Raw genomic sequence first — 25532 nt, forward strand, 5'->3', positions numbered from 1 at the left:
GGCTAGGAGTGCAGGGAACAGGGAGCCGGCACTGGCAGCGTGAGAGCGGCGGACGCTAGTAACTAAGGTAAATATCGGGTAACCAAGAGAAGTGCTTTCCGTGGTTACCCGATATTTACCTTAGCATCGCTTCCACGCTTCGCTGCTGGCTGGGGGCTGGTCAATGGTCGCTGGTGAGATCTGCCTGTTTGACAGCTCACCAGCGACCATGTAACGGTGCAGCAGCGATCCTGATAAGGTCAGATCGCTGGTCGTGATAGCTGCTGCGTCGCTATGTGTGACACCACCTTAAAGCCAGTGCGTAATGCACATTAGATAGAAGTCCTGTGTTCAGTGGGACCAGCTGACCATCTAATGTGAATAAAGGCCGTCCAGCCTTATGACATCATCTGTTGAGGGAGAGTCAAAGATCAGGCAATTTGATTTCAGACATTCTAATCCTTTTGTTCTCCTTGGAGATAATCTTTGGAGTCAGATGTGTTCATGTCTTCTGGGAAGCCCAGAGATAACGCTGCTCAAGCAGTTTGTTCAGCAGACAGTTATCTAAGGTATATGTGCACTTCAAAGGAAGAGTATATGGAACAACCTCTTAAAGGAGCCTTCATACATTGAGAAACAAGCAGAAAAAATGATTTTTCATTTTAGCCTGAGCTGAAACCAGAAATGGATTCAGGATGAACTGAAAATTTAAAAGAAAGACTTCTTATTGCATCCAATAAAAAAAATAAATGAAAATCTGCCACAAAAAACTACAGTTTTTCTCTTTTTAAGACTATGTGGGCACTTTGCGTTGACTTTCTTGCAGTTCTAAACGCATCCTCTGGCAGAAATTGTCTTTGTCAAATTTGGTTTTGACCACAAAAACGCTAAATATACGCTTGCGTTTTTACCGCGTTTTAACCGCGATTTACATGCTTTTTCATTGCTTACAGTCTGATGCGTTTTAAATACAAATACACTACTAAATAAAGTTTAAACATTCAAACACTATGAAAAAAACGGGAAAAAATGATAACAAATATCATGATTAAAATCATACACAAAATAGCTAATTTTATTAAAATAATAACTGTGTTATAATATTTATGCATAAAATAATGTTAAATTATGGATTTTCATTAATTTAATTGTCGGACTATGTGTGTGTGTAAAGGGACATATCATTATTATAAAGTAAAAAACGCATGCGTTTATTTTGTCAAAAAGGCATGTTTTCTGCATCAAAAAAACATTGACTCTAATGTTAGCAAAACGCTGCCAAAATGGCAAAAAAAATTGACATGTTGCTTTTTTAAACGCTGGGTTTTTGCCAAATTTTCTGCAACTGAAACGCTGCGTTTTTAGCAGCATTGTGCGCACAAGAAATCCCAAATTCCCATAGACTATGCTTGAAAATCAAAACGCATGTATTTTGGCATTAAAACGCTGCAGTTCAAAATGCTGCATGAAAAAACGCAAAGTGCGCACATAGCCTAAAGCGGGCTTTACACGCTGCGACATCGCTAGCAATTGCTAGCGATGTCGAGCGCGATTCCACCCGCCCTCCGTCGTACGGCCGATATGTGGTGATCGCTGCCGTAGGGAAAATTTTCGCTACAGCCGCGTCACATGCACATACCTGCTCTGCGACGTCGCTGTGACTGGCGAACCGCCTCCTTACTAAGGGGGCGGTTCGTTCAGCATCACAGCAACGTCACAGCTGCGTCACTGAACCGCCGCTCAATAGAAAAGGAGGGGAGGAGATGAGCAGCTGGAACATGACGCTCACCTCCTTCCTTCCTCCTTTTCCGGTGGACGTAGGTAAGGTGATGGTTGTCACTCCTGCGGTGTCACACATAGCGATGTGACGAACCACATCGCTACTGAGCAGAAAATGATATTTTGTTTTAGGATGACCTCTCCATGACCACCGATTTTTCCCTCTTTTGCGATCGTTTACGGTCGCTCAGAGGAGTCACACGCTGCGATCTCGCTAATGAGGCCGGGTGTGCGTCACAACCACCTTGACCCCGACGATATCTCCTTAGGTATATCGGAGCGTGTAAAGCCCCCTTTAGTCTCTTAATTATTTAGGATTTATGGCACCGGTTCACAAAAGATGAATGTTGTTCACTCTGGTCTTGATGAGTGGGCGTGGAGGAGTCAGACACTCCTTATTCATGAAGAGGTACACACTCCTTTAGGAATCTGGAGCATCTGATGAATGGCATAAGCCTCCTTGCACCATGCCAGAAATCTCACTCCATTCAGGTATTACTCCCTTTAATGTGGACTCAGTTGACAAGTGCAGTTAACAGATGTGTGTGGATCAGAGATCCACCCGCGCCTATTAACTAGATAGATCGCGCTGTCAAACTCTGACAGTATGATATAAAATGCGAATTGTTCTATTTCTCGCCATCGGTGCTCCCAATCACAGGATAACGAGGCACCGATGGGTTGTCATGACAGTAGAGGGTCAGCTGATTACCCCTGTCGCCGTCATGACGTTCTTCCTGTGAATATCAGCAGAGCACTGGCATTCACAGGAGTATAGCAGTTGTGCTGATCAGAGGAATGTTGAAGCATTGCTCTGATCAGCAGAAGCAATCAGTGCAGGTTTCAAGTCCCCTAAGGCCATGTGCGCATGTTGCGTTTTTTTCTGCATTTTGGCTGCGTTTACAACTGCACTGTCTCATTGACAAAATGCAGGCATTGTGCTTCCCCAGCAAAGTCTAGGAGAATCATGCAAAATCCGTGTGCACGATGCTTTTTTAAACGCAGCGTTTTGATTGTCAAAAATTTGACAAAATCTCTGCATTTAGAAAAGCATCATGTCAATTCTTTTGAGCATTTTGGCAGCGTTCTACACCCATTAAAATAAATGAGTTGTAGAAAATCGCTACCAAAATGCTAAGGCCGGTTTCACACATCCGGCTTTTTGCTGTTTTGCCGTATGCGGCGCTCTCCCGTACAGTTAATACAGTACAATGACAGCGCTGTAACTTCCGGGTCACATGCGCCGGTCACATGACAGCATGTGACCGGCACTTGTTGCGCTGTCATTGTACTGTATTAACTGTACAGCAGAGCGCCGCATCCGGCAAAACGGCAAAAAGCCGGATGTGTGAAACCGGCCTAAGCAGTGAGTTTGCACTGCATTTTTGTTGCGATCCGCATGTTTTTGTGACATAACAAATGCAGGTCTTTCGGTCTCTCTCTGTCCATGTCTGTCGATTGGTCTCTCTCTGTCCCTCTCTCTGTCCATGTCAGTCTATTGTCATCTCGTATTCCCTGCTTCCCCCGCCCACCGGCGCCTGTGATTGGTTGCAGTCAGACACGCCCCCACGCTGGACGCTGGGTGACAGCTGTCTCACTGCAACCAATCACAGTCGCCGGTGGGCCGGTCTATGTAGTACAGTAAAAAAAAAAAATATTAAAAAAAAAACGACGTGCGGTCCCCCCAATTTTGATATCAGCCAAGGTTAAAGCCACACGGCTGAAGGCTGGTATTATCAGGATGGGGAGCCCCACGATATGGGGAGCCCCCCAGCCTAAAAATATCAGCCAGCAGCCACCCGGAATTGCAGCATCAATTAGATGCAACATTCCCAGGACTCCACCCGTCTCATCCCAAATTGCCCTGGTGCGGTGGCAAACGGGGTAATAAGGAGTTAATAGCAGCCCATAGCTGCCTCTAAGTCCTAGGTTAATCATGGCAGGCGTCTCCCCGAGATACCTTCCACGATTAACCTGTAAGTTAAAGAAAATAAACACACACATCCAAAAAATCCTTTATTTGTAATGAAAGACAAAAAAACACCCTCTTTCACCACTTTATTAACCCCTCAAAAACACCTGCCGGTCCAACGTAATCCACGCAAGGTCCCATGAAACTTTCAGCTCCGCTACATCGGAAGTTGACAGGAGCGGCAGTAGAACACCGCCGCTCCTGTGAGCTCCATGCAGCAACTGAAATGAGTCGCGCGATCAGCTGTGCTGTCACTGAGGTTACTCGCGGCCACCGCTCTCAGGTGGAGGACTGCAGCTGTGGCCACGAGTAACCTGAGTGAAAGCACAGCTGATTGCGCGGCTCACTGCAGTCACTCAGGGGATTTGCGATCACAGGTGAGTCCTTCACGTGTGACCGCAAATCAAGCCGCGGCACACGCACAGAGCCGCGCGATCACAATGAAGTCGGGTGAAGTTCATCCGAGTTCATTCTGATCGCGCGGCTCTGTCTCGCAGCAAGCCATGCTCTTTTTGACAGTGTGGTCCCACTCGGCTCTGCTGCAAGTCTATGGGGATGCTGCAGAGCCGTGTGTTCTGGATGCTTCTCCCACTCTGTCTATGACAGAGCAAGCATCCAGAATGCATGAATTCTGCATGAATGTGCGCACGTTGCGTTCTGCCGAATGCGTCTCAGAACGCAGCTTTTTCGGCTGTGTTCTGAGACGCACATGCAGTGACTTACACGCTGCGGAATAGAACGCAACGTGCTCACATAGCCTTAGGGGGACTAGTTAAATCAATTAAAAATAAGTTTTTAAAAATACAAAAAAAACCCAATAAAACCCTAAAAGTTCAAATCACCCCCTTTTGCTCGACTGCAAATAAAACAATAATACAAAAAATACATATTTTGTATCGCCATTCAGAAATGCCCGGCCTATCAAGTTCTAAAATCAATTATTCTGATTGGTAAAGGGAGTAGAGAGAAAAAAAAATCAAAACGTTAGAATTACATTTTTTTGTTTGCCTTTACATTGCATTACAAATGCAATAACTGGAGATCAAAACATTGCATATAGCCCAAAATTGTATAATTAACATGGTCAGCTTGTGATGCAAAAAATAAGCCGTCACTGAGCCCCAGATGCCACAACATGAGAACGCTAGGAAAATGGCGAAAAAGCGCTTTTTTTTTAAATAAACTTCTGAAAAAAATTTTCACCACTTTGATAAAAGTAAAACTATATATATTTGGTATCTACAAACTCGTACTGACCTGGCAAATTATATTACGAGGTCAGTTTTACCATATGGTGAACATGGTAAGTAAATTATAATATGGGGCAGGATGAAAGGTGTCATTCAAAAGTACAACTCATCCCGCAAAAATAAAAGTCATTATATGGCTATATTGACGAAAACATAAAAAGTTATGGTGCTTGAAAGAAGGGGAGAAAAAGCGAAAACGAAAACTGTAAAATCGCCTGGGGATGAAAGGGTTAAGAAAGAACTTTGATATTAGTGTGGATATTAGTGGAGATATTAAATGATCTATTTTTTTTTTGCTCCCACATATACTTTATCAGTATTTGAGTTACTTATTATTTGGAAATGTAAAGCCCCTAAACCCATTAGGGCACTACAAGGTACTGCATCCCGTCAAAGATGCAGGGCCTACCCCTAGGACCTGAAAGACCAGTGCCGGTAACAGCAAAACACACTAAAATCCCAGTTTTTCCCCATCCCCAAGGACTGGTGACAGACTAGAATTGGACACAATGGATGGCCACCCAGGGGTGGAGCCGATCCAGTCCGCTAGACGACAACCCGGTGGGAGGGGACGGACAGTCAGACAGTTAGTAAGTGGAAGTGAGAGGAGACGGACGTAACCACATTGACGGGGCATGTAACGGCGACCTGAAGGCCCTGGCGTGTGGTTGCCGGTGGAGTACAGAGGAGTACTCCCGGAACCATAGCACCAACGGGGCACAGAGCCATAGGTAAGGCAAACGCTCCAGGCAGACCTGATAAAATCTGCACAGTGAGGGGACCATCCAGAACCTCATTGACCGTAGAAGTCCTGGGGCACCAACAGTAACGGGAGAACCAGGGACCGGAACACCGATCCTACAGGGTTCACACTGCCCCCCGTACGGACCACAGACTGAGAGACTAACAGGAGGGGACCCCCAGATGCTCCAAGCCATGGTGACCCACCAACTTGAGAAAGGTGCAGGGGAAAGAAGCCACCAGGTCACCAACCCGGCATTGGGACTAAGGGAACCAGCGGTGAATACCAGCCTTCCTCCGGGTACCAGTTACCAACCTGCTGTGAGTAAAAAACCCAGTTACACTGCAACTACACTTGTGTGGCCTACCTTCTTTCCGCGCCTAACTCCATCACCTACCCCCCTGGAGCCCTGGCCCTACTTGCGGAGGGCTCAACATCCAGGCTGCCATCAACATCAGCCCCAGTGGAGAGACTGGGCAGCAGCAGTTCCATCACCATAACCGCAACCCGCAAGTGGCGTCACGACATAAACTTTATTAAACATTCGCCTATACATAAACCCCTTTTAAAGCGACCTCCAGGCTCACGGAACCGTGACAGATCCCAGCAACACACTGCCCGAGACCAAGTACCCCATAACCCTGGGCCGGTACAGAAACAATCAGCAACAAGAGCAAAGTTAAAAAAACCTTAAAACACCGAAACTCAGGGACAGATGTCGCGGGCGGAGGAGGGGACGCCGCGCTCTCCCTCTGCTGCTCGGGTCCGGCCGCTGCGGCCGCTGCGGCCTGCTGCTGCTCGGTGGCTCGAGCGATGAGCCGGATCCCGGGGACTCTAGCGGCGCTCCTCGCCCGTGAGTGAAAGGGGGTTGTTGGGTGTGGGGATGGTTTATTGTCCGTGACGCCACCCACGGTTGTGGTGATTTGTTGGCACCACCGCTGCTCTGTATGGGGATCCCGGGAAGGGTGGTATGGAGCAGCCAGTTGTTGTGCTGCCCCTCCGTGGGTAGGGGTTGGTGATCCCGGGGCCCAGTGATGAGGTGGGAGATGCAGGGCTTGGTGGGCGCAGGGACGCGGGGGCAGCGCGGTGCCTTGCGGCACTGTAGTACTCACTCAGCCTGAGACGTTGACACAGTTTTACGGTAAACCACACGGCTGGAAAGACGGTTCCCATGGACGGCTGCACTTGCTCTCCCAGTAGGTAACGGTGATGTCCCTTTGACCTGCACCTAGTGTTTCTGTGTTGGTAGCGATGGGTTCCCACCGGTAACCCGCTCCCCGGCTTGGATATGGGCCGGAGGAGCCCTGCTTTGCCCGCAGACGCTTCCCCGAGGAACTGGTGCCCTGGCGGTGGTGGTGTTCCTCCTTAATGGTTGGACTTTTGCCTTCAGTCGGGACTTGGTTGTTGGGGGATCGACGTCCCCTTCACTGATGGATTTGGCAAATTATGGCGACTCCTAGCCTTGCCAGGGTCCGAGAGGCCCCTGCCCTGGTGCTGACTGTCCTTCGTATACTGCTCCAGACCGCCGGGCCACTACCCGTCCGCGGTCCTTCCAGCAACCTCCGAGCAGTCCCCCTCCAGACAATCACCGCTGTTGCTGACCTTGCTGACTCTGTCCTGCACTTAGCCGGACCAACTTCAGGGCTTTCTACGCTCACTTTTACTCCTTTTCTTCCTTGCTCCACTACTACTTCACTTTCACTTAGCTCCTCTACCACTTCCTTCTACTTCACTCCCCTAGCTTCACTACTTGTTTACTCCTTTCTGTCCCTAGCTGGACTGCCTGGTTCTTCCCGCCTCCAGAGCTGTGAACTCCTCGGTGGGCGGAGCCAACCGCCTGGCCCACCCCCTGGTGTGAACATCAGCCCCTGGAGGAAGGCAACAAGGATTTTAGTAGCTTTAGTGTTCCTAACTGGGATGTAGGGTGTGGTGGTGTGTTGACCTGTGACTCCTGGCTTGCCCAGGGCGTCACACAGACATATCAGCATGTGCAGCCGCACAGGGGCCTAAGAGGTAAAGGGGCCTATTTCTACCTCCCAAACAGGTAAAATTGTGCATTTTAATGAGTTATTGGCCTACGAAGGGCCCAATTCCTGTTATTGCACAGGAGCCCTATTCTGTCTATGTCCGCCAGTGCTGAAACCTAATTATAATAACAAGGTAATGGTTTGATATATTTTATGGCATATCCCGGAGTGACCTACAATGGGGTTCAGGATGGTTACTTTTTTAGACCAAGAGATTAACAGGGATTAGTGCATTCAGGACACTGACAAGATAAGACTGGGAGATGGAAAGAGTTCTTTGTTGAGGAAAACAAAGTAGTAAATTTCAGCCATCCAATGTATAAGAGCAGAAGATTTGCTATGTTGCCTTTCTATTCATCTTTTGACTGCTGCCCAATTAAAATAGTCATGCTGCTGTTTTCGTTCCCAAAATTTACTGTAGGCAAAGGGAGGCATTCCTGACTATGGCTCTGGGATTTGATAAATGACAGTTACTAAAATCCATTAGTTTTCATTAGTCTATCCCTTAACAGAAACTTCCCTACTTCTTCAGTTCATGGTAATGGTTTTACTTGCTATCTGAATGGTATCAGGATCAGGCTTCTTGCATATACAAAGCTCAAAAATGGCCAATGAAGATGTGAATAATCTCATCTCACTTTGTATGCAGTAGTTTATTTTGCTTCACTCATCATATTCAGATTAATCTTTAGGTCTTCCTGAGACTTCTTTATCACATTATGTATGTGATACAGATAAAGAAGTCTCAGTAAAGGCCACGTCTCACTAAGCGACATCGCTAGCGACATCGCTGCTGAGTCATGGTTTTTGCGACGCAAAAGCGATCTTGCTAGCGATGTCGCTGTGTGTGACATCCAGCGACAACCTGCCCCCTGCTGTGAGGTCGCCGGTCGTTGCTGAATGTCCTGGACCATTTTTTGGTTGTTGCTCTCCCGCTGTGAAGCACACATCGCTGTGTTTGACAGCGAGAGAGCAACGATCTGAATGTACAGGGAGCAGGGACCCGGCTTCTGCGGATGCTGGTAACCAAGGTACACATCGGGTAACCAAGCAAAGAGCTTTGCTTGGTTACCCGACATTTACCTTGGTTACCAGCGTCCGCAGCTTCTAGAAGCCGGCTCCCTGCTCCCTGCACACGTAGCCAAGGTACACATTGGGTACCTATAAGCAAAGCGCTTTGCTTAGTAACCCGATGTGTACCATGGTTACGAAGCACAGCGTCGTTACACGGGTCACTGGTGGCTGGTCGCTGGTGAGATCTGCCTGTTTGACAGCTCACCAGCGACCATGTAGCGATGCTCCAGCGATCCCTGCCACGATTGTCAATTGTTTTTGCCATTTGGATTTTGCACTGCAAAGCTGAGTTTTTGACCAAAGTTCTGCAACAAAAAGGCTGCAGTTTGAACTGCATAGTGCGGTTTAGAAAACCAAATTCCCATAGACTTTGCTTGAAAAGCAGAACACATCCATTTTGGCATTAAATGCTGCAGTTGAAAAAGCAGGTAAAAAGCAGGTAAAAAGCAAAGTGCGTTCTTACCCTAAAACCTGCTCCGGAGATGTTCCATTGATGCAGGCTTTGGAAGGACTTCCTGGAGTAAAAACAATAGCAGATGATATCCTTATAGTGGGAGAAGGTGAAGATATGGAATCTGCAATCAAGGATCATGATCAGAAGATGATACAATTTTTTAACCGATGTAGAGCAAAACAAGTAAACTGAACTTAGACAAATTCAAACTGAAAATGACAGAAGTTGCATATATTGGACATCTTCTGACCTCAAATGGTGTAAAAGTGGATCCAGAAAAGGTGAGAGCAATTCATGACTTGCCAACCCCAACTGATGTGTGTAGAGTACAACGATTTCTGGGCATGGTAAATTATCTCTCCAAATTTTGCAAGCATTTGTCAGATATGTGTGAGCCACTGAGACAGCTAACCCACAAAGATGTGCTCTGGGAATGGACAGAAAACCAGGAAACTGCTTTCTGGTCAGTAAAGAAGGCTATTGCAGATGCAGCAACCCTGAAGTATTTCGACCCAGATCGAGAAGTGGTGGTACAATGTGATGTTTCAGAAAAAGGCCTTGGAGCTACACTAATACAGAACAAACAGCCAATCACGTTTGAAAGCAGAACCCTAACAACAACAAAACAGGGATATGCTCAGATTGAGAAGGAGTTACTGGCTGTGGTATTTGAGATGGAGAAGTTTCACCAGTACACCTATGGTCGACAAGTAACAGTGCAGTCTGATCACAAGCCATTGGAGAGCATTACAAAGAAACCACTACTAAATGCCCCAAAGAGACTACAGCGCATACTGTTATGACTTCAGAAATACGATTTTGACATATGTTACTGTCCAGGAAGAGGCTTACTGATTGCAGATACTCTAAGCAGAGCATACCTACCTGTCACAAATGATGAGAATGAAATTGAAACCATCAATATGTGTGACTACCTGGCAGTGTCAAAAGACAAGTTGAAGCAAATACAGACTTGTACAGAGAAGGATAAAATTCTCCAGATCTTAAAGACTGTCATCTTGCAGGGCTGGTCAAAATACAAGCAGCATGCACCTAGGGAAGTTTCTCCATCCTTCCACATAAGAGATGAACTGTCAGTGCAGCAAGTAATCATCTTTAAAGGAGACAGAGCTGTTACACCAGAAGCACTCAGAAGAGACATACTGGAAACACTGCACTCTTCTCACTTAGGCAGGGAAGGATGTCTACGGCGAGCAAGAGAAGCTATTTATTGCCAGGAATGAATGAGCACATTAAAAACTACATAGCACAATGTGAAATATGTGCATCTAGCAGTGATAAGCAACAAAAGGAGACATTGCAACCTCATGAAATTCCACAGAGGCCTTGGTCAAAAATTGGAACAGATGTGTTCACATGGAATGACAAAGAATACCTGATTACAGTGGACTATTTGTCTAACTTTTGGGAGATTGATTTGTTACAGGACACAAGGGCGAGAACAGTGAATAAAAAACTCAAGGCTCATTTATTTTGCCAGGTATGGCATTTCGGATATTGTGTTCTCTGACAATGCTGCTCAGTTTACTTCAGAAGAGTTTAAAACTTTCAACAAGAGATGGGAATTTGAACACCAGACGTCTTCTCCAAGATATCCACAGAGTAATGGCAAAGCAGAGTCGGCAGTAAAAACGGCCAAAAAACTCCTAAAAAAAGCAAAACAGGCAGGTACTGATGTACTGTATATCTGTCTATACTGGATCATAGAAACACACCCACCCAAGGCATAGACAGCAGTCCAGCACAGAGGCTCATGAGTAGACGTACAAAGACACTCATACCAACCGCTAGTCATCTGTTAAAGCCAAAGTTGGTGGGAAACAGCAAAGCTCAACTAAAGAAAAATCAAGATAGGCAAGCTTTCTATTACAATAAATCTGCAAGGCATCTGCCAGATCTTCAGAGGAATGACAACATACGACTACAGCCAAGCAGCAAATACGACAAACACTGGCAAAATGCAAAAGGTTGTCCAGAAACTAGGACCTCGGTCCTACGAAATTGTAACAGAAGACGGAAGAAGCCTAAGGAGAAATCGGAGAAATTTGAGGAAAACAAAAGAACAAGATGATTCATGGCCTTTTGAACAATATCCTAATACCCAAGATAATGAGGCAGCAAGTCCAAGCCAAGTACCAACAGTGACTGCTGACCATCAGGGTGAGACTGTTAAAGGGAAGGTATCGCGTTTTTTTATTTTTGTATTAAAAATAGTGATTATGAAATCAAGTATTTCTAATACAAAATGAAAATCGCAGCTTATTTAGTTTTTATTCAATTCTTATTTTACTGGAGGTACTGGGGGCTGCCATGCTGGATTTGGCGTGTGTGTAACGACAGTAACTCATTCCTTTATGGCAGCCCCTGTTTGCTCCACTATACCCCTGTCAACCGCCGGGATGTGTGAGTACGGGCCGCCTCCCCTCCCCTCTCCTCCCCTCACCTCTCCTCCCTCTGTTACCGTCTCCGATGACATCCCATCCTTCCGTTCTCCCCAGCCCCTGCTCTGCCCCCGCTACTGCCGCCGCCCCTCCCCCCCGCCGCTACCATCTCCAATGACACCCCCCTCCCTCCGTTCTCTGCCCGCTGCCACAGCTCCCCCCACTCTGCCTGCTGCTGCAGCTCCCCCCGCTCTGCCCGCTGCCACAGCTCCCCCCGCTCCTGCAGCTCCCCCCGCTCTGCCCGCAGCCGCTGCTGTGTGTGTGTGTGCGCGCACCACTGCATGTGAGTACCTGTGTGTGTACCGGTGATACTGTCTGCATGGTTGTGTATCTAATCCTATCCTGTGTGATACTGTCTGCTGAGCCATGTATCTAATCCTATCCTGTGATACTGTCTGCATAGCTGTGTATCTAATCTCCTGTGTGATACTGTCTGCTGAGCTGTGTATCTAATCCTATACTGTCTGCTGAGCTGTGTATCTAATCCTCTCCTGTGTGATACTGTCTGCTGAGCTGTGTATCTAATCCTATCCTGTGTGATACTGTCTGCATAGCTGTGTATCTAATCTCCCGTGTGATACTGTCTGCTGAGCTGTGTATCTAATCCTCTCCTGTGTGATACTGTCTGCTGAGCTGTGTAGCTAATCCTATCCTGTGTGATACTGTCTGCAGGGCTGTGTATCTAATCCTATCCTGTGTGATACTGTCTGCTGAGCCATGTATCTAATCCTGTCCTGTGTGATACTGTCTGCTGAGCCGTGTATCTAATCCTATCCTGTGTGATACTGTCTGCACGGCTGTGTATCTAATCCTATCGTGTGATACTGTCTGCACGGCTGTGTATCTAATCCTATCCTTTGTGATACTGTCTGCAGAGCCGTGTATCTAATATTATCCTGTGTGATACTGTCTGCTGAGCCGTGTATCTAATCCTATCCTGTGTGATACTGTCTGCTGAGCTGTGTATCTAATCCTATCCTGTGTGATACTGTCTGCAGAGCTGTGTATCTAATCCTATCGTGTGATACTGTCTGCACGGCTGTGTATCTAATCCTCTCCTGTGTGATACTGTCTGCTGAGCTGTGTATCTAATCCTCTCCTGTGTGATACTGTCTGCTGAGCTGTGTATCTAATCCAATCCTGTGTGATACTCCTGCTGTCCTTGGTGACACTTTAGACATTTGTGTTCATCAACAAAATGGCTCTGCACTGTGTCCCTAGGTGTCATTCTCTGTTATCTGTTGTAAACACTCAGATTGGGAGGGGGAGGCATGCCATCACACACAGGAGAGCAGACTCCGCCCACTTTACTGCAGGCTGTAATGTGAGCTTTTTTTTACAGTGGGATTTCTGTAGGATTTCAGCACCTGCTCCCCCTAGTGTTTAACAGTGGAAAATATCAAACTTTTTAATTTTTTTTTTATATTTTACTCATTTAAAAACAAATAATAATATTTAAACAAAACATTAAAACATTATCACTTTACATTTTTTCTGTTATCGACTTTTTTTTTTTTACGATACCTTCCCTTTAGCCAGAGACAGGCAATATCAGAAGGCATATTACCAGAATCAGAACAAATACCAGAGGTGGACATTGACTCTTCTTATGTTACTAGGGCGGGCAGAATGATCAGAAAGCCTGCACACCTCAAGGATTATATCCAACTGTACATATTGTAATTATCTTTTACTTGGTCAGATTAACTGTTGTGTTTATTAAGTTTGATTGTTCTTCTTGTTTAAAGAGAAAGGATGTAGCAATATGTGTATGTTGTATGGCCTCTAGGGGTCTCTCTTCTTGTATGTTTTTACAAGCAAGTGGGAACTCGCTGGTACTGCAGACAGAGTTCAGGCAGCAGAGGGAGATGTAATGGTTGACAATACCACCTAATAAAAAGCCTGAAGATCTCTACTGAGTGTGATTACTGAGAGACACCAAACAGAACAGACACCAGTACCATTTTTTCATCTACGACTTAAAATACGGACGTGTAACTGAGGATTAGGCTGGAGTCATGCTATATGCAAGAACATCGGATGTGAGATGCCAATGACACTTAACTCAAGCTTTGCTGTGAGCGTGATCCGAGACATTCACTTTGATCCAATTCTCTTGCATGTGAAATTCAGAGCAAAGGTGCAGAGAAGATGGAGAGATTAATTCTATACAGCGACATGTCCATATTATGCTGGCAGCTACGGGTGTCACGTGGACCACACACTGATGTGACACGTGTGAGATCAGTGTGACACGTACCGAAGGAAACACAGGTTACATAAAAAAAAGAATTGTTATACTTACCTGTCTCCAGCAATGCTGTCTCTGCTTCTGCTGTTACTTCCAGACACGTTCGCTCATTATGCTTGTTGCATATTCACTAAACTCACCCCGGACCCAGAAGTAACAGCAGCGCCGGAGACAGGTAAGTAGTATACCAGCTCATGCTGTCCATGTGCTATCCGGATATCACACGAATGGGACAGCACATGTAAAACACATGGACAGCACATGTAAAACACACACACGGACACATTCACACACATATGCATCTTCACCATGGACCGTGCAAAACTTTAGTGCTTTGCACGGATGTGTGTAGGAGGCCTTAATAAGAGCTTAAGGCCCCGTCACACTAAGCAACATCGCTAGCAACATCGCTGCTAACGAACAACTTTTGTGACGTTGCTAGCGATGTTGCTGTGTGTGACATCCAGCAACAACCTGGTCCCTGCTGTGAGGTCGTTGGTTGTTGCTGAATGTCCTGGGCCATTTTTTAGTTGTTGCTGTCCCGCTGTGAAGCACACATCGCTGTGTGTGACAGCGAGACAGCAACAACTAAATGTGCAGGCAACAGGAGCCGGCTTCTGCGGAGGCTGGTAACCAATGTAAACATCGGGTAACTAAGAAGCCCTGTCCTTGGTTACCCGATATTTACCTTTGTTACCAGCCTCCGCCGCTCTCACTGTCAGTGCCGGCTCCTGCTCTGTGCACATGTAGCTGCAGGACACATCGGGTTAATTAACCCGATGTGTGCTGTAGCTAGGTGAGCAAGGAGCCAGCGCTAAGCAGTGTGCGCTGCTCCCTGCTCTGTGCACATTTAGCTGCAGCACACATCGGGTACTTAACCCGATGTGTGCTGTAACTAGGAGAGCAAGGAGCCAGCGCTAAGCAGTGTGCGCTGCTCCCTGCTCTGTGCACATGTAGCTGCAGCACACATCGGGTAATTAACCCGATGTGTGCTGTAACTAGGAGAGCAAGGAGCCAGCGCTCAGTGTGCGCTGCTCCCTGCTCTGTGCACATTTAGCTGCAGCACACATCGGGTAATTAACCCGATGTGTGCTGTACTAGGAGAGCAGGGAGCCAGCGCTCAGTGTGCGCTGCTCCCTGCTCTCTGCACGTGTAGCTGCGTGAGCTGGTAACCAAGGTAAATATCGGGTTGGTTACCCGATATTTACCTTAGTTACCAAGCGCAGCATCTTCCACGCTGCGCTGGGGGCTGGTCACTGGTTGCTAGTGAGCAACTTGTGTAGCCACGCTCCAGCGATCCCTGCCAGGTCAGGTTGCTGGTGGGATCGCTGGAGCGTCACAGTGTGACATCTCACCAGCAACCTCCTAGCAACTTACCAGCGATCCCTATCGTTGTTGGGATCGCTGGTAAGTTGTTTAGTGTGACTGGAACTTTAGTCTGTAGAACTTGTTGTCTATTACTTTAGACCAAGGGTCTCAAACTCGGCTGGGTGTATGGGACGCACAGAGGAAAAAAAATAATTTTTTGGGCCGCATTCTTTGCAGGACAAAGTGACATTTTTATTGGTACCATATTTTTTTTTACACACCTTTGGATCACTGATTTTGAACATTTTTCACTTGTTTATTATAACAAATGTACACATTCTTTGTTTAAATATAAAAAAATAAATAAATTTGATGGTAAAAAAAATGTCATGCCTTATTTTGCTTTTTTAATTTTTTTTTTACATTTCATCCCTTTCTTGTAACTATTAGTGTTACAATTAGCACTATATAGAAATCTTGGCCAACATCTTTTAGTAATGTTCCCCATCTTGTTGTAATGTGCCCATCCTTGTCCCCTTGTAGTATTGTTCCCCATCCTACAGTAATGTGCTCTTCATTGTCCCCATCCTATAGTAATGTGCCCCATCCTTGTCCCCATCTTATCGTAATGTGCCCATCCTGTAGTAATGTGTTCATCCTTGTCCCCATCTTATAGTAATGTTATCCATACTTGTCCCCTTGTAACAATCTTCCTTTCCTGTAGTACTGTCCCCATCATATAGTTGTCCCATTTTATGGTAAGGTGCCCATCCTATAGTAATGTGCCCACCTTGTCCCCATCCTATAGTAATATGCCCGCCTTGTCCCTATCCTATAGTAATATGCCCGCCTTGTTCCTATTCTATAGTAATGTGCCCACCTTGTCCCCATCCTATAGTAATGTGCCCACTTTGTCCCCATCCTATAGTCATGTGCCCACCTTGTCCCTATTCTATAGTAATGTGCCCACCTCGTCCCTATCCTTTAGTAATATGCCCACCTTGTCCCTATCCTATAGTAATGTGCCCACCTTGTCCCCATTCTATAGTAATGTGGCGGCGGCTGAAAGGGGGCATTTGCGCTATAACTTACCGATTGCTCTCCTCAGCTTCCACAGACGCCAGAGTGCACATGAGGGGAGCGGTCTCTGGCCCCAGATCCACAGTGATTGGAGAGATCGGTCACAAGGCCGGTCTCTCCAATCAGAGCTGGGGGCGGGTGAAACAGAGGTCACCCAGCTCCAGCCAATGATCAGTGCTATAGCTGCACTGATCATGGCTGGATTTCAATGGCTGAAACATACAGTGCCTGTGATTGGCTGAGCGGCATTCATCAGCCAATCACAGCCTCCTTAGGTCCGGGGAGGAGACACCACCCCTCCTGAGGTCAGGCAGAGGTCCCCTCCTCCCCGAATCTAAGGTATTTGCAAAGTGATCGCAGCCACTGGGGCTCCGGGGCCACGATTTTGCCATGACGTACTGGGTACGTCATGGGTCCTTAAGTACCAGGGAGCCATGACGTACCCAGTACATCATAGGTCGCTGGGGGGGTTAATGTGCCGTCTTTCACATACACACACAAATATAAAAAACCCCAAACCATTCTTCTCACCTGTCCCACGTTCCCTCGGTTGCCTCATCTCTGCGTCTTGCTGTCTGCAGGCCCGTGCCCCTGGTGACTATTGCAGCCGGTGCAGGGGCCATAGCCCCTGTCAGCGCTTTATGTCGGATGAATGTTTTGCCTGTGCTGCGCGCGCAGACTCAAGCGCTCTGTGCACAACGTTTCCAATAGAGCCGTAGCCGTCTGCCAATCAGAGGTAAGCAGTTGAGGTCAGGCAGTTTCCATTGGAGGAATAGTTGTGCACAGAACACTTGACTCTGAGAGCGCAGCACCGGCAAAACATTCATCTGACATAAAGCGCAGACAGTGGCTGCAGCCCCTGCACCAGCCACGATAGTCAACAGGGGCACGGGCCTGGGGGCCGCACGAAGCAGCCTGAGGGGCCGCATGTGGCCCGCAGGCCACGTGTTTGAGACCTCTGCTTTAGACTCTCAACCTGTGGAAATTGCATAATTGATTGTCTTGACTTAGGCCTCTTTCACAAGTCAGTAACAAAACCACAGGTTTTACACAAACGTGTTTAAGGTGCGTATAGCCCTCCATGTGCTGTGATTTTGGCCCACGTGTGTTCGCCGTGTGCTATCCGTGGAGCTCAAGAACGTTTTACTCACCTGTCCACTCCGCTGCTGTCTGTGGTGTAGATGTCTCCGGCGATTCACTTTGTCTGTTGCAGAACCTGTATGAGATCATACCCATGTGACCAGAAGGGGCGGGGCCTCAGCCATCAAAGCTGGATACCAGGTCACATGGGTGTGACCTCACACAGGTCTTGCAACAGACAAAGTGAATCGTTTGTATAATTACTTATGCTAATTCTAACAGGGGGAGGGGACAACTATGAATATATTATCTGATCCTCAGCTGCTGTCACTCAATAAGCAGCTAATTTTATAAACTTTAGTTTTTTGGATTTCAAAACCTAAACATCTGAGCTGACCACTACAGGTATGTATAGAATCAGCCTGATAGTGCCAGTATAGCACTGGCTTTAGCTTATATACAAAAATCCTCGTGATTGGTTCCCTTTAAGCAGTGATTCATATCCATATTCTTGCATTCATTGTTTACATCCATTAGCATTTCCGAGTGCACCAGTCTTTTTTTTGTTAATATTTATTTAGCATTTTATAAAACCAAATGAAATGGATGGAAGAAAGATGACTGAATAGCTTGTAAAGAGTTGAAGGCGGAAATCTCCAATCTACATCTTGTGCAGATTATGGACAACTGTGTATGGTATTTATTGCATGTCTCTTTTACGACTTAGGGGTACTTTGCACACTACGACATCGCAAGCCGATGCTGCGATGCCGAGCGCGATAGTCCCTGCCCCCGTCGCAGCTGCGATATCATTGTGATAGCTGTCGTAGCGAATATTATCGCTACGGCTGCTTCACATGCACTCATCTGCCGTGCGACGTCGCTCTGGCAGGCGCACCGCCTCCTTAATAAAGGGGCGGGTCGTGCGGCATCACTGCGACGTCACACGGCAGGCGGCCAATAGAAGCGGAGGGGCGGAGATGAGCGGCATGTAAACATCCCGCCCACCTCTTTCCTTCCTCATTGCAGGCGGGACGCAGGTAAGGAGATGTTCCTCGTTCCTGCGACTTCACACACAGCGATGTGTGCTGCCGCAGGAGCGAGGAACAACATCGGACCGTCGCGTCAGCGTAATTATGGAATACGCCGACGCTACACCGATGATACGATTACGACGCGTTTGCGCTCGTTAATCGTATCATCTAGGATTTACACACTATGATGTCGAGAGTGACGCACTTCCTGTGTCACTTTCGACATGACCCCACCGACATCGCACCTGCGATGTCGTAGTGTGCAAACTACCCCTAAGGTTGATTCACATATTGTTTTTTTCACATACAAGAAAAACTGACCACGTTTCATTAGTGATTTTGTTCAAAGTTTCATCAGAGTTTTACCAGAGTCTGATCTGAATACGTGAAAAAAAAGTTTCTCTATCTTTTCCTATCTTAAGCCTGCTTTCCACGGGACGACCGTGTCACACAAAGTCGTGAAACCCCCGTCACACGTACTTACCTGCTGAGCAACCTCGCTGTGGGCGGCGAACGTCCACTTCCTGACTGGGGAGGGACGTTCGGCGTCACAGCGACGTCACACAGCCGCCGGCCAACAGAAGCGGAGAGGCGGAGATGAGCGGGATGTACACATCCCGCCCACCTCCTTCCTTCCGCATAGCCGGCGGCAGCCGTGGGACGCAGGTAAGCAGAGTTCATCGCTCCCGTGGTGTCACACGGAGCGACGTGTGCTGCCACAGGACCGATGAACAACCGGCACAAGTAAAAATAAACGATATTATGAAACTGAGCGACGTGTACACGACTCACGATTTGTGAGCGATACTGCGTCGCTCAGAGGTTTCACATGAGACGACGTCGTGTATGATGCCGGATGTGCGTCACGAAAACCGTGACACCGACGATGCATCGCACGATCCGTCATCTCGTGTAAAGCACCCTTAACAGTTTGTGAAAACTAGACCACACTCAGCAGTCTGGTTTTTTTTATGCATCCTTAGACCTGCATTACTGAATTTGACATAACACTCAAATCAATATTGGATATGTCTCCACGATTTTACGCTGACCACTCGGTCTGCAATAAATCACAGGCATCGAAATGACCCCATTGACTATTATTGGTAAGAATGCTATCCTTGAAAATTTCCTGGTTCTGGCTTACAAATGCTGAGGCAAAATACCCAATACTGAACGTGTGCACGTGGCCTAAGGATGAATCCCACGCTGCAGATTTTGAAAAATTGGTTCCATCAGTTTTAATGGGCAGTCAAACTCTGCAACAAAACCCACAAACATGCACCATGCGCATTGATTAATCCTAAAAGTTCATAGAGAGACCACAAATTTTTTATTTATTGTCCAATTTTTGATTCAGGAAAACACAAATAAGGCCACCTTCACACGCACGTACCTCCGGTACGTGTTTGGCAGTTTTCTGACATACCGGAGACACGTACACACGTAAACCTAGGTATTCCTATGGTGTTGGACACACGTAAGTATTTGCGAATGGAAAGTGTGTCCAGTCCGTACTTACGTGTGTTCATGTGTTTCTCACGCCGACATGTCCATTTTCTCTCCGGCATCACGGGTGTCACACGGAACGCAAACGTGTCACACGTAACACACACGGACCACACGGATGTGTTCCGTATGACACACACTGGAGAGAAGACGTGTCTGTGAGAAAAAACCCCAAAACATTACTCACCTTCTCCAGCCCTGCTGTCTCTGCCGCTGCTGTCATTTGCTGCCGACCGCCGCTCATTATGCTCATTGAATATTCACTTCACTGCGGCCTGAAGCAGCAGCAGCGGGGAGTCGGCAGGCCTGGAGACCGAAGATCAGCACCACGGACAGCGAAGCAAGGGACAGGTGAGTAGAAAGTTCCCGTTCTCCATGTGTTATCACGGATAACACACGGAGAACACACGTAGCCCATAAATACTGTCACGCTCCCCGGGTCTTCGGCTCCCCTTCCCGGGTCTCCTGTCCCGCTCCCCGGCTCACCTGCCACGCTCCCCGCGTCCCAGTCTCTTGTGCCCGTCCTTCCTAGGCTCCCTGGCCGCCGATCCCGGCGCCCGACGGCCTCCCAGGCCCTGGCCCGCTCCCCTGCGTCCTCCTCTCAGCCTCCTTCCCTGGCTTCTGGCACCCGGGCCGCGCGCATGCGCATTAGGGCGCGCGCGCGGTCACTGACCCTTTCTTAAAGGGCCAGCGCCCATTAACAGGAAATGAGGTTAGACAGGTACGGGGTATAAAGGGGGTTCTTGTCCAAGGGGGCGGGGCCTGATCTTCGTGTTTTCTGAGCTAGGAGTCAGGTCTCCTTGTGTTTTCCTGCCATACTTACGTATCTCTCTTCTAGAGCTGATCCCGCCTCGCCATCCAGTCCTGCTGAATTCCGAGCCCCGCACGCTGTCCGTCTGCCATCTGACAGTCCGTACCATCTCGGATCCCTGCGGTGACCCGTCATCTCGCTCCAAAGGTTCCGGACCCCGCCTGACATCATCTTGGCTTCCGAACCTGAGCTACGTCACCCGGACTGCCATCTGTGACTCCGTGGTCCCAGGGACTCCTCCGCTACCTTCACTTGCACGGACTGTTCTGCTGCCCATCAGTGCTTCAGCTACCGGACTCCCTACCACCATCTTAGAGTTCGGCCCAGTGGATCCACCTCCTGGGTCTGCCCGACCGCCCGGCCCTGACAAATACACGGAGGGCAAAACGCACCTCTGACACGTCCGTGAAAAACGTGCGTGGCTTTTCACGGACGTGTGAAAGAGGCCTCAGGCTGTGTGCGCACATTGCGTCGTGTCCCTGCAGAAATTTCTGCAGGGATTTGACAGCCCATGTGCGCGTCATATTGCTGCAGAAACACTGCATAATGAATGCAGTGTTTCTGCAGAAAAAAAGCCGATTTCATGCATTCTGGATGCTGCCTCTCCCATAGCCAAAGCAGGACCTGCATCCAAAGCGCACGGAATTTACATGTTGCTTCTTAGAACGCAGCGATTTGGAACAAAATGTTGGCATCCAAATCGCTGCGCTCTCAAACCCAACGTGCGCATGTCTCATGCACAATCTTCATAGATTGTGCAGAGGACGCATGTCGCATGCATTTACGCTGCAGTGCAATATGAGGCATAAATGCATGAAATTCGGCAACGTGCGCATGAGCCCTAATACTATATATACAGTTAGGTCCAGAAATATTTGGACAGTGACACAATTTTCGCGAGTTGGGCTCTGCATGCCACCACATTGGATTTGAAATGAAACCTCTACAACAGAATTCAAGTGCAGATTGTAACGTTTAATTTGAAGGTTTGAACAAAAATATCTGATAGAAATTGTAGGAATTGTACACATTTCTTTACAAACACTCCACATTTTAGGAGGTCAAAAGTAATTGGACAAATAAACCAAACCCAAACAAAATATTTTTATTTTCAATATTTTGTTGCGAATCCTTTGGAGGCAATCACTGCCTTAAGTCTGGAACCCATGGACATCACCAAACGCTGGGTTTCCTCCTTCTTAATGCTTTGCCAGGCCTTTACAGCCACAGCCTTCAGGTCTTGCTTGTTTGTGGGTCTTTCCGTCTTAAGTCTGGATTTGAGCAAGTGAAATGCATGCTCAATTGGGTTAAGATCTGGTGATTGACTTGGCCATTGCAGAATGTTCCACTTTTTTGCACTCATGAACTCCTGGGTAGCTTTGGCTGTATGCTTGGGGTCATTGTCCATCTGTACTATGAAGCGCCGTCCGATCAACTTTGCGGCATTTGGCTGAATCTGGGCTGAAAGTATATCCCGGTACACTTCAGAATTCATCCGGCTACTCTTGTCTGCTGTTATGTCATCAATACACACAAGTGACCCAGTGCCATTGAAAGCCATGCATGCCCATGGCATCACGTTGCCTCCACCATGTTTTACAGAGGATGTGGTGTGCCTTGGATCATGTGCCGTTCCCTTTCTTCTCCAAACTTTTTTCTTCCCATCATTCTGGTACAGGTTGATCTTTGTCTCATCTGTCCATAGAATACTTTTCCAGAACTGAGCTGGCTTCATGAGGTGTTTTTCAGCAAATTTAACTCTGGCCTGTCTATTTTTGGAATTGATGAATGGTTTGCATCTAGAACCCTTTGTATTTACTTTCATGGAGTCTTCTCTTTACTGTTGACTTAGAGACAGATACACCTACTTCATTGAGAGTGTTCTGGACTTCAGTTGATGTTGTGACCGGGTTCTTCTTCACCAAAGAAAGTATGCGGCGATCATCCACCACTGTTGTTATCCGTGGACGCCCAGGCCTTTTTGCGTTCCCAAGCTCACCAGTCAATTCCTTTTTTCTCAGAATGTACCCGACTGTTGATTTTGCTACTCCAAGTATGTCTGCTATCTCTCTGATGGATTTTTTCTTTTTTTTCAGCCTCAGGATGTTCTGCTTCACCTCAATTGAGAGTTCCTTAGACTGCATGTTGTCTGGTCACAGCAACAGCTTCCAAAACCCTTTCTCCGATTTGGATGTGAAAACTCTCATATTGCAGCTGGGAGTGTGCACTTTCAGCCCATATTATATATATAATTGTATTTCTGAACATGTTTTTGTAAACAGCTAAAATAACAAAACTTGTGTCACTGTCCAAATATTTCTGGCCATGACTGTATATATATATATATATATATATATATATATATATATATATATATATCCAAAACACTATCATATAATTGTTTGATTTGGAGCCTCACTATATGTTGTGTTTATTCCAGATGTCTTCAATTATGATTCTCATATAAATGGACAATTCACTCCTTCCATAGACATGCACCTCCTGATTTTTTACAGTAAATCCTTCGTACATTATGTATACATACTAGCAGAAACCAATTCACATAAGTTGAAGTTAGGAAATTCTGAGTAAATTCCTAGGATATTGCAATAATTCTTGGCAAACTCCCACTATGACTTGCTACAAAGTATATCCACACCTACACAATATATTTTTTCCAGACCATTAACTGCAGAATCATGAGCATGATAAGCATTCATCATATAATTTCTTATAGTTCTGTCCTACTAGAAAAACTACCAAGGTAGAGTTTTTCGGAATTGAGATTAGCTTTGGACTTTCAATATCTAGCGCAGTTAGGCGGGCTTTGCACGTTGCGACATCGCAAGCCGATGCTGCGATGTCGCACGCGATAGTCCCCGCCTCCGTCGCAGGTACAATATCTTGTGAAAGCTGGCGTAGCGAAAATTATCGGTACGCCGGCTTCACATGTACTCACCTGCCCTGCGACCGTCGCTCTGGCCGGCGACCCGCCTCCTTATTAAGGGGGCGGGTCGTGCGGCGTCACTGCGACGTCACACGGCAGGCGGCCAATAGGAGCGGAGGGGCGGAGATGAGCAGGATTTAAACATCCCGCCCACCTCCTTCTTTCCGCATATCTTACAGAAGCCGCGGTGACGCCGGTAGGAGATGTTCCTCGCTCCTGCGGCTTCACACACAGCGATGTGTGCTGACGCAGGAGCGAGGAACAACATCGGACCGTCGCGTCAGCGTAATTATGGATTACGCCGACACTGCACCGATGATACGATTACGATGCTTTTGCGCTCGTTAATCGTATCATCGAGCCTTTACACATTATGATGTCGCATGCGATGCCGGAAGTACGTCATTTTCAATTTGACCCGACCGACATCGCACCTGCGATGTCGTAGTGTGCAAAGCCCGCCTTAAAGTGAAGTCAATAGATTCCTGTGGTTCGGGCAGCATGAATCCGTGCCTAGCTACACAATTGCAGCAAGGTATTTTTTTACTCTGAACGCTGCAGCATTTAAAGGGAACCTGTCAGGTCCCCTATACCCTTTAACCTAGCAGCAGGCATGTGTGTGGGACAAAATTGCCTGCCTAATCAGCCCTGTCTTATGCTATTGTCAAAAACCAATGTTTAAAAAGATTAATTTTCCTGAAGCTATTTAGGGCTGTTACTAGACACAGAGGCATTAATTCCCCTAACTAGTTGGCCCACTAAGCATCTTATCACTCCCCAGTGGGCATGATAACATGGTTTACAAAATCTGTATCTTTGCCAGTGCTATACCAAGCCGCACATGCGACCGGGTGTATGCGTCCCGGCTTCAGAGAGACTCACTGTGCATGATCTCTGAACATGTGCAGTGAGCCGAGACGCATACACCCAGCTTCAGAGAAGCTCAATGCTGAGGGAAACAAAGTCGCTCGCATACGTGGATTTGTATAGCACTGGCAAAGATGCTGCTTGTAAAGCATGTTATCATGCCCTGTATCTTTAATAATTGTTGATAGCCCTCTTATTGGTTGGACTAGACCATGTGAACTGATAGCTGTAGACCATTATGGGGAATCCCATGAGGCCATGTCTGACACCATTAGTGTGCTCTCCGAGACTTCAGCAGTGTGTGAATTGAATGAGGGCATTTGTATTTTGGGGGGGGGGGGCAGTCCGATCCTCATGAATCGAAATGTAGAGTGTTCAATTTCGTGGGGACCTGCGAATTTCAGGAAATTCAAGTCAAACTCACTCTTCCATGGACTAAAATGCTCATCTTTAGGAACAGAATTTAAGGAAAGAACAGGCATAGGAATAAAAAAAGCCCCAAAACAATTCCAAATTCAGTGGAACAGCGGTATTTAGATCTGGTGAAAAATTATATCTTTATGGCAACAGGTTCCCTGTAGTGATGGGCAGACCCAAACTGCAAAAGACCGGAACTGCACGGTTTCAAACCTACCTGAATGCCAGACCTACGTCCGGAATTCTCAGGGAATTCTGGCTAATGATCCAGGTCCAGCAACTCGAGAAATTAAAAAATAAAGGAAAATTAAGGAAAATAAGAATGAAGCAAGCGCTTCACACTTATCGAATCTCCAGTGCAGCTGTAACTGTTCCCATGGCCGCTCATTCTTCTTCCAGGGCCGCTTATTATTGCTCATCCATATGCACTGCTTCCCTCACCCATGGGCCGTCCTAGCATCTGTGATTGGTTTCAGTCAGAAGTGCCCC

This window comes from Anomaloglossus baeobatrachus, chromosome 6, assembly GCF_048569485.1.
Source record: "Anomaloglossus baeobatrachus isolate aAnoBae1 chromosome 6, aAnoBae1.hap1, whole genome shotgun sequence".
Classification (NCBI taxonomy): domain Eukaryota; kingdom Metazoa; phylum Chordata; class Amphibia; order Anura; family Aromobatidae; genus Anomaloglossus; species Anomaloglossus baeobatrachus.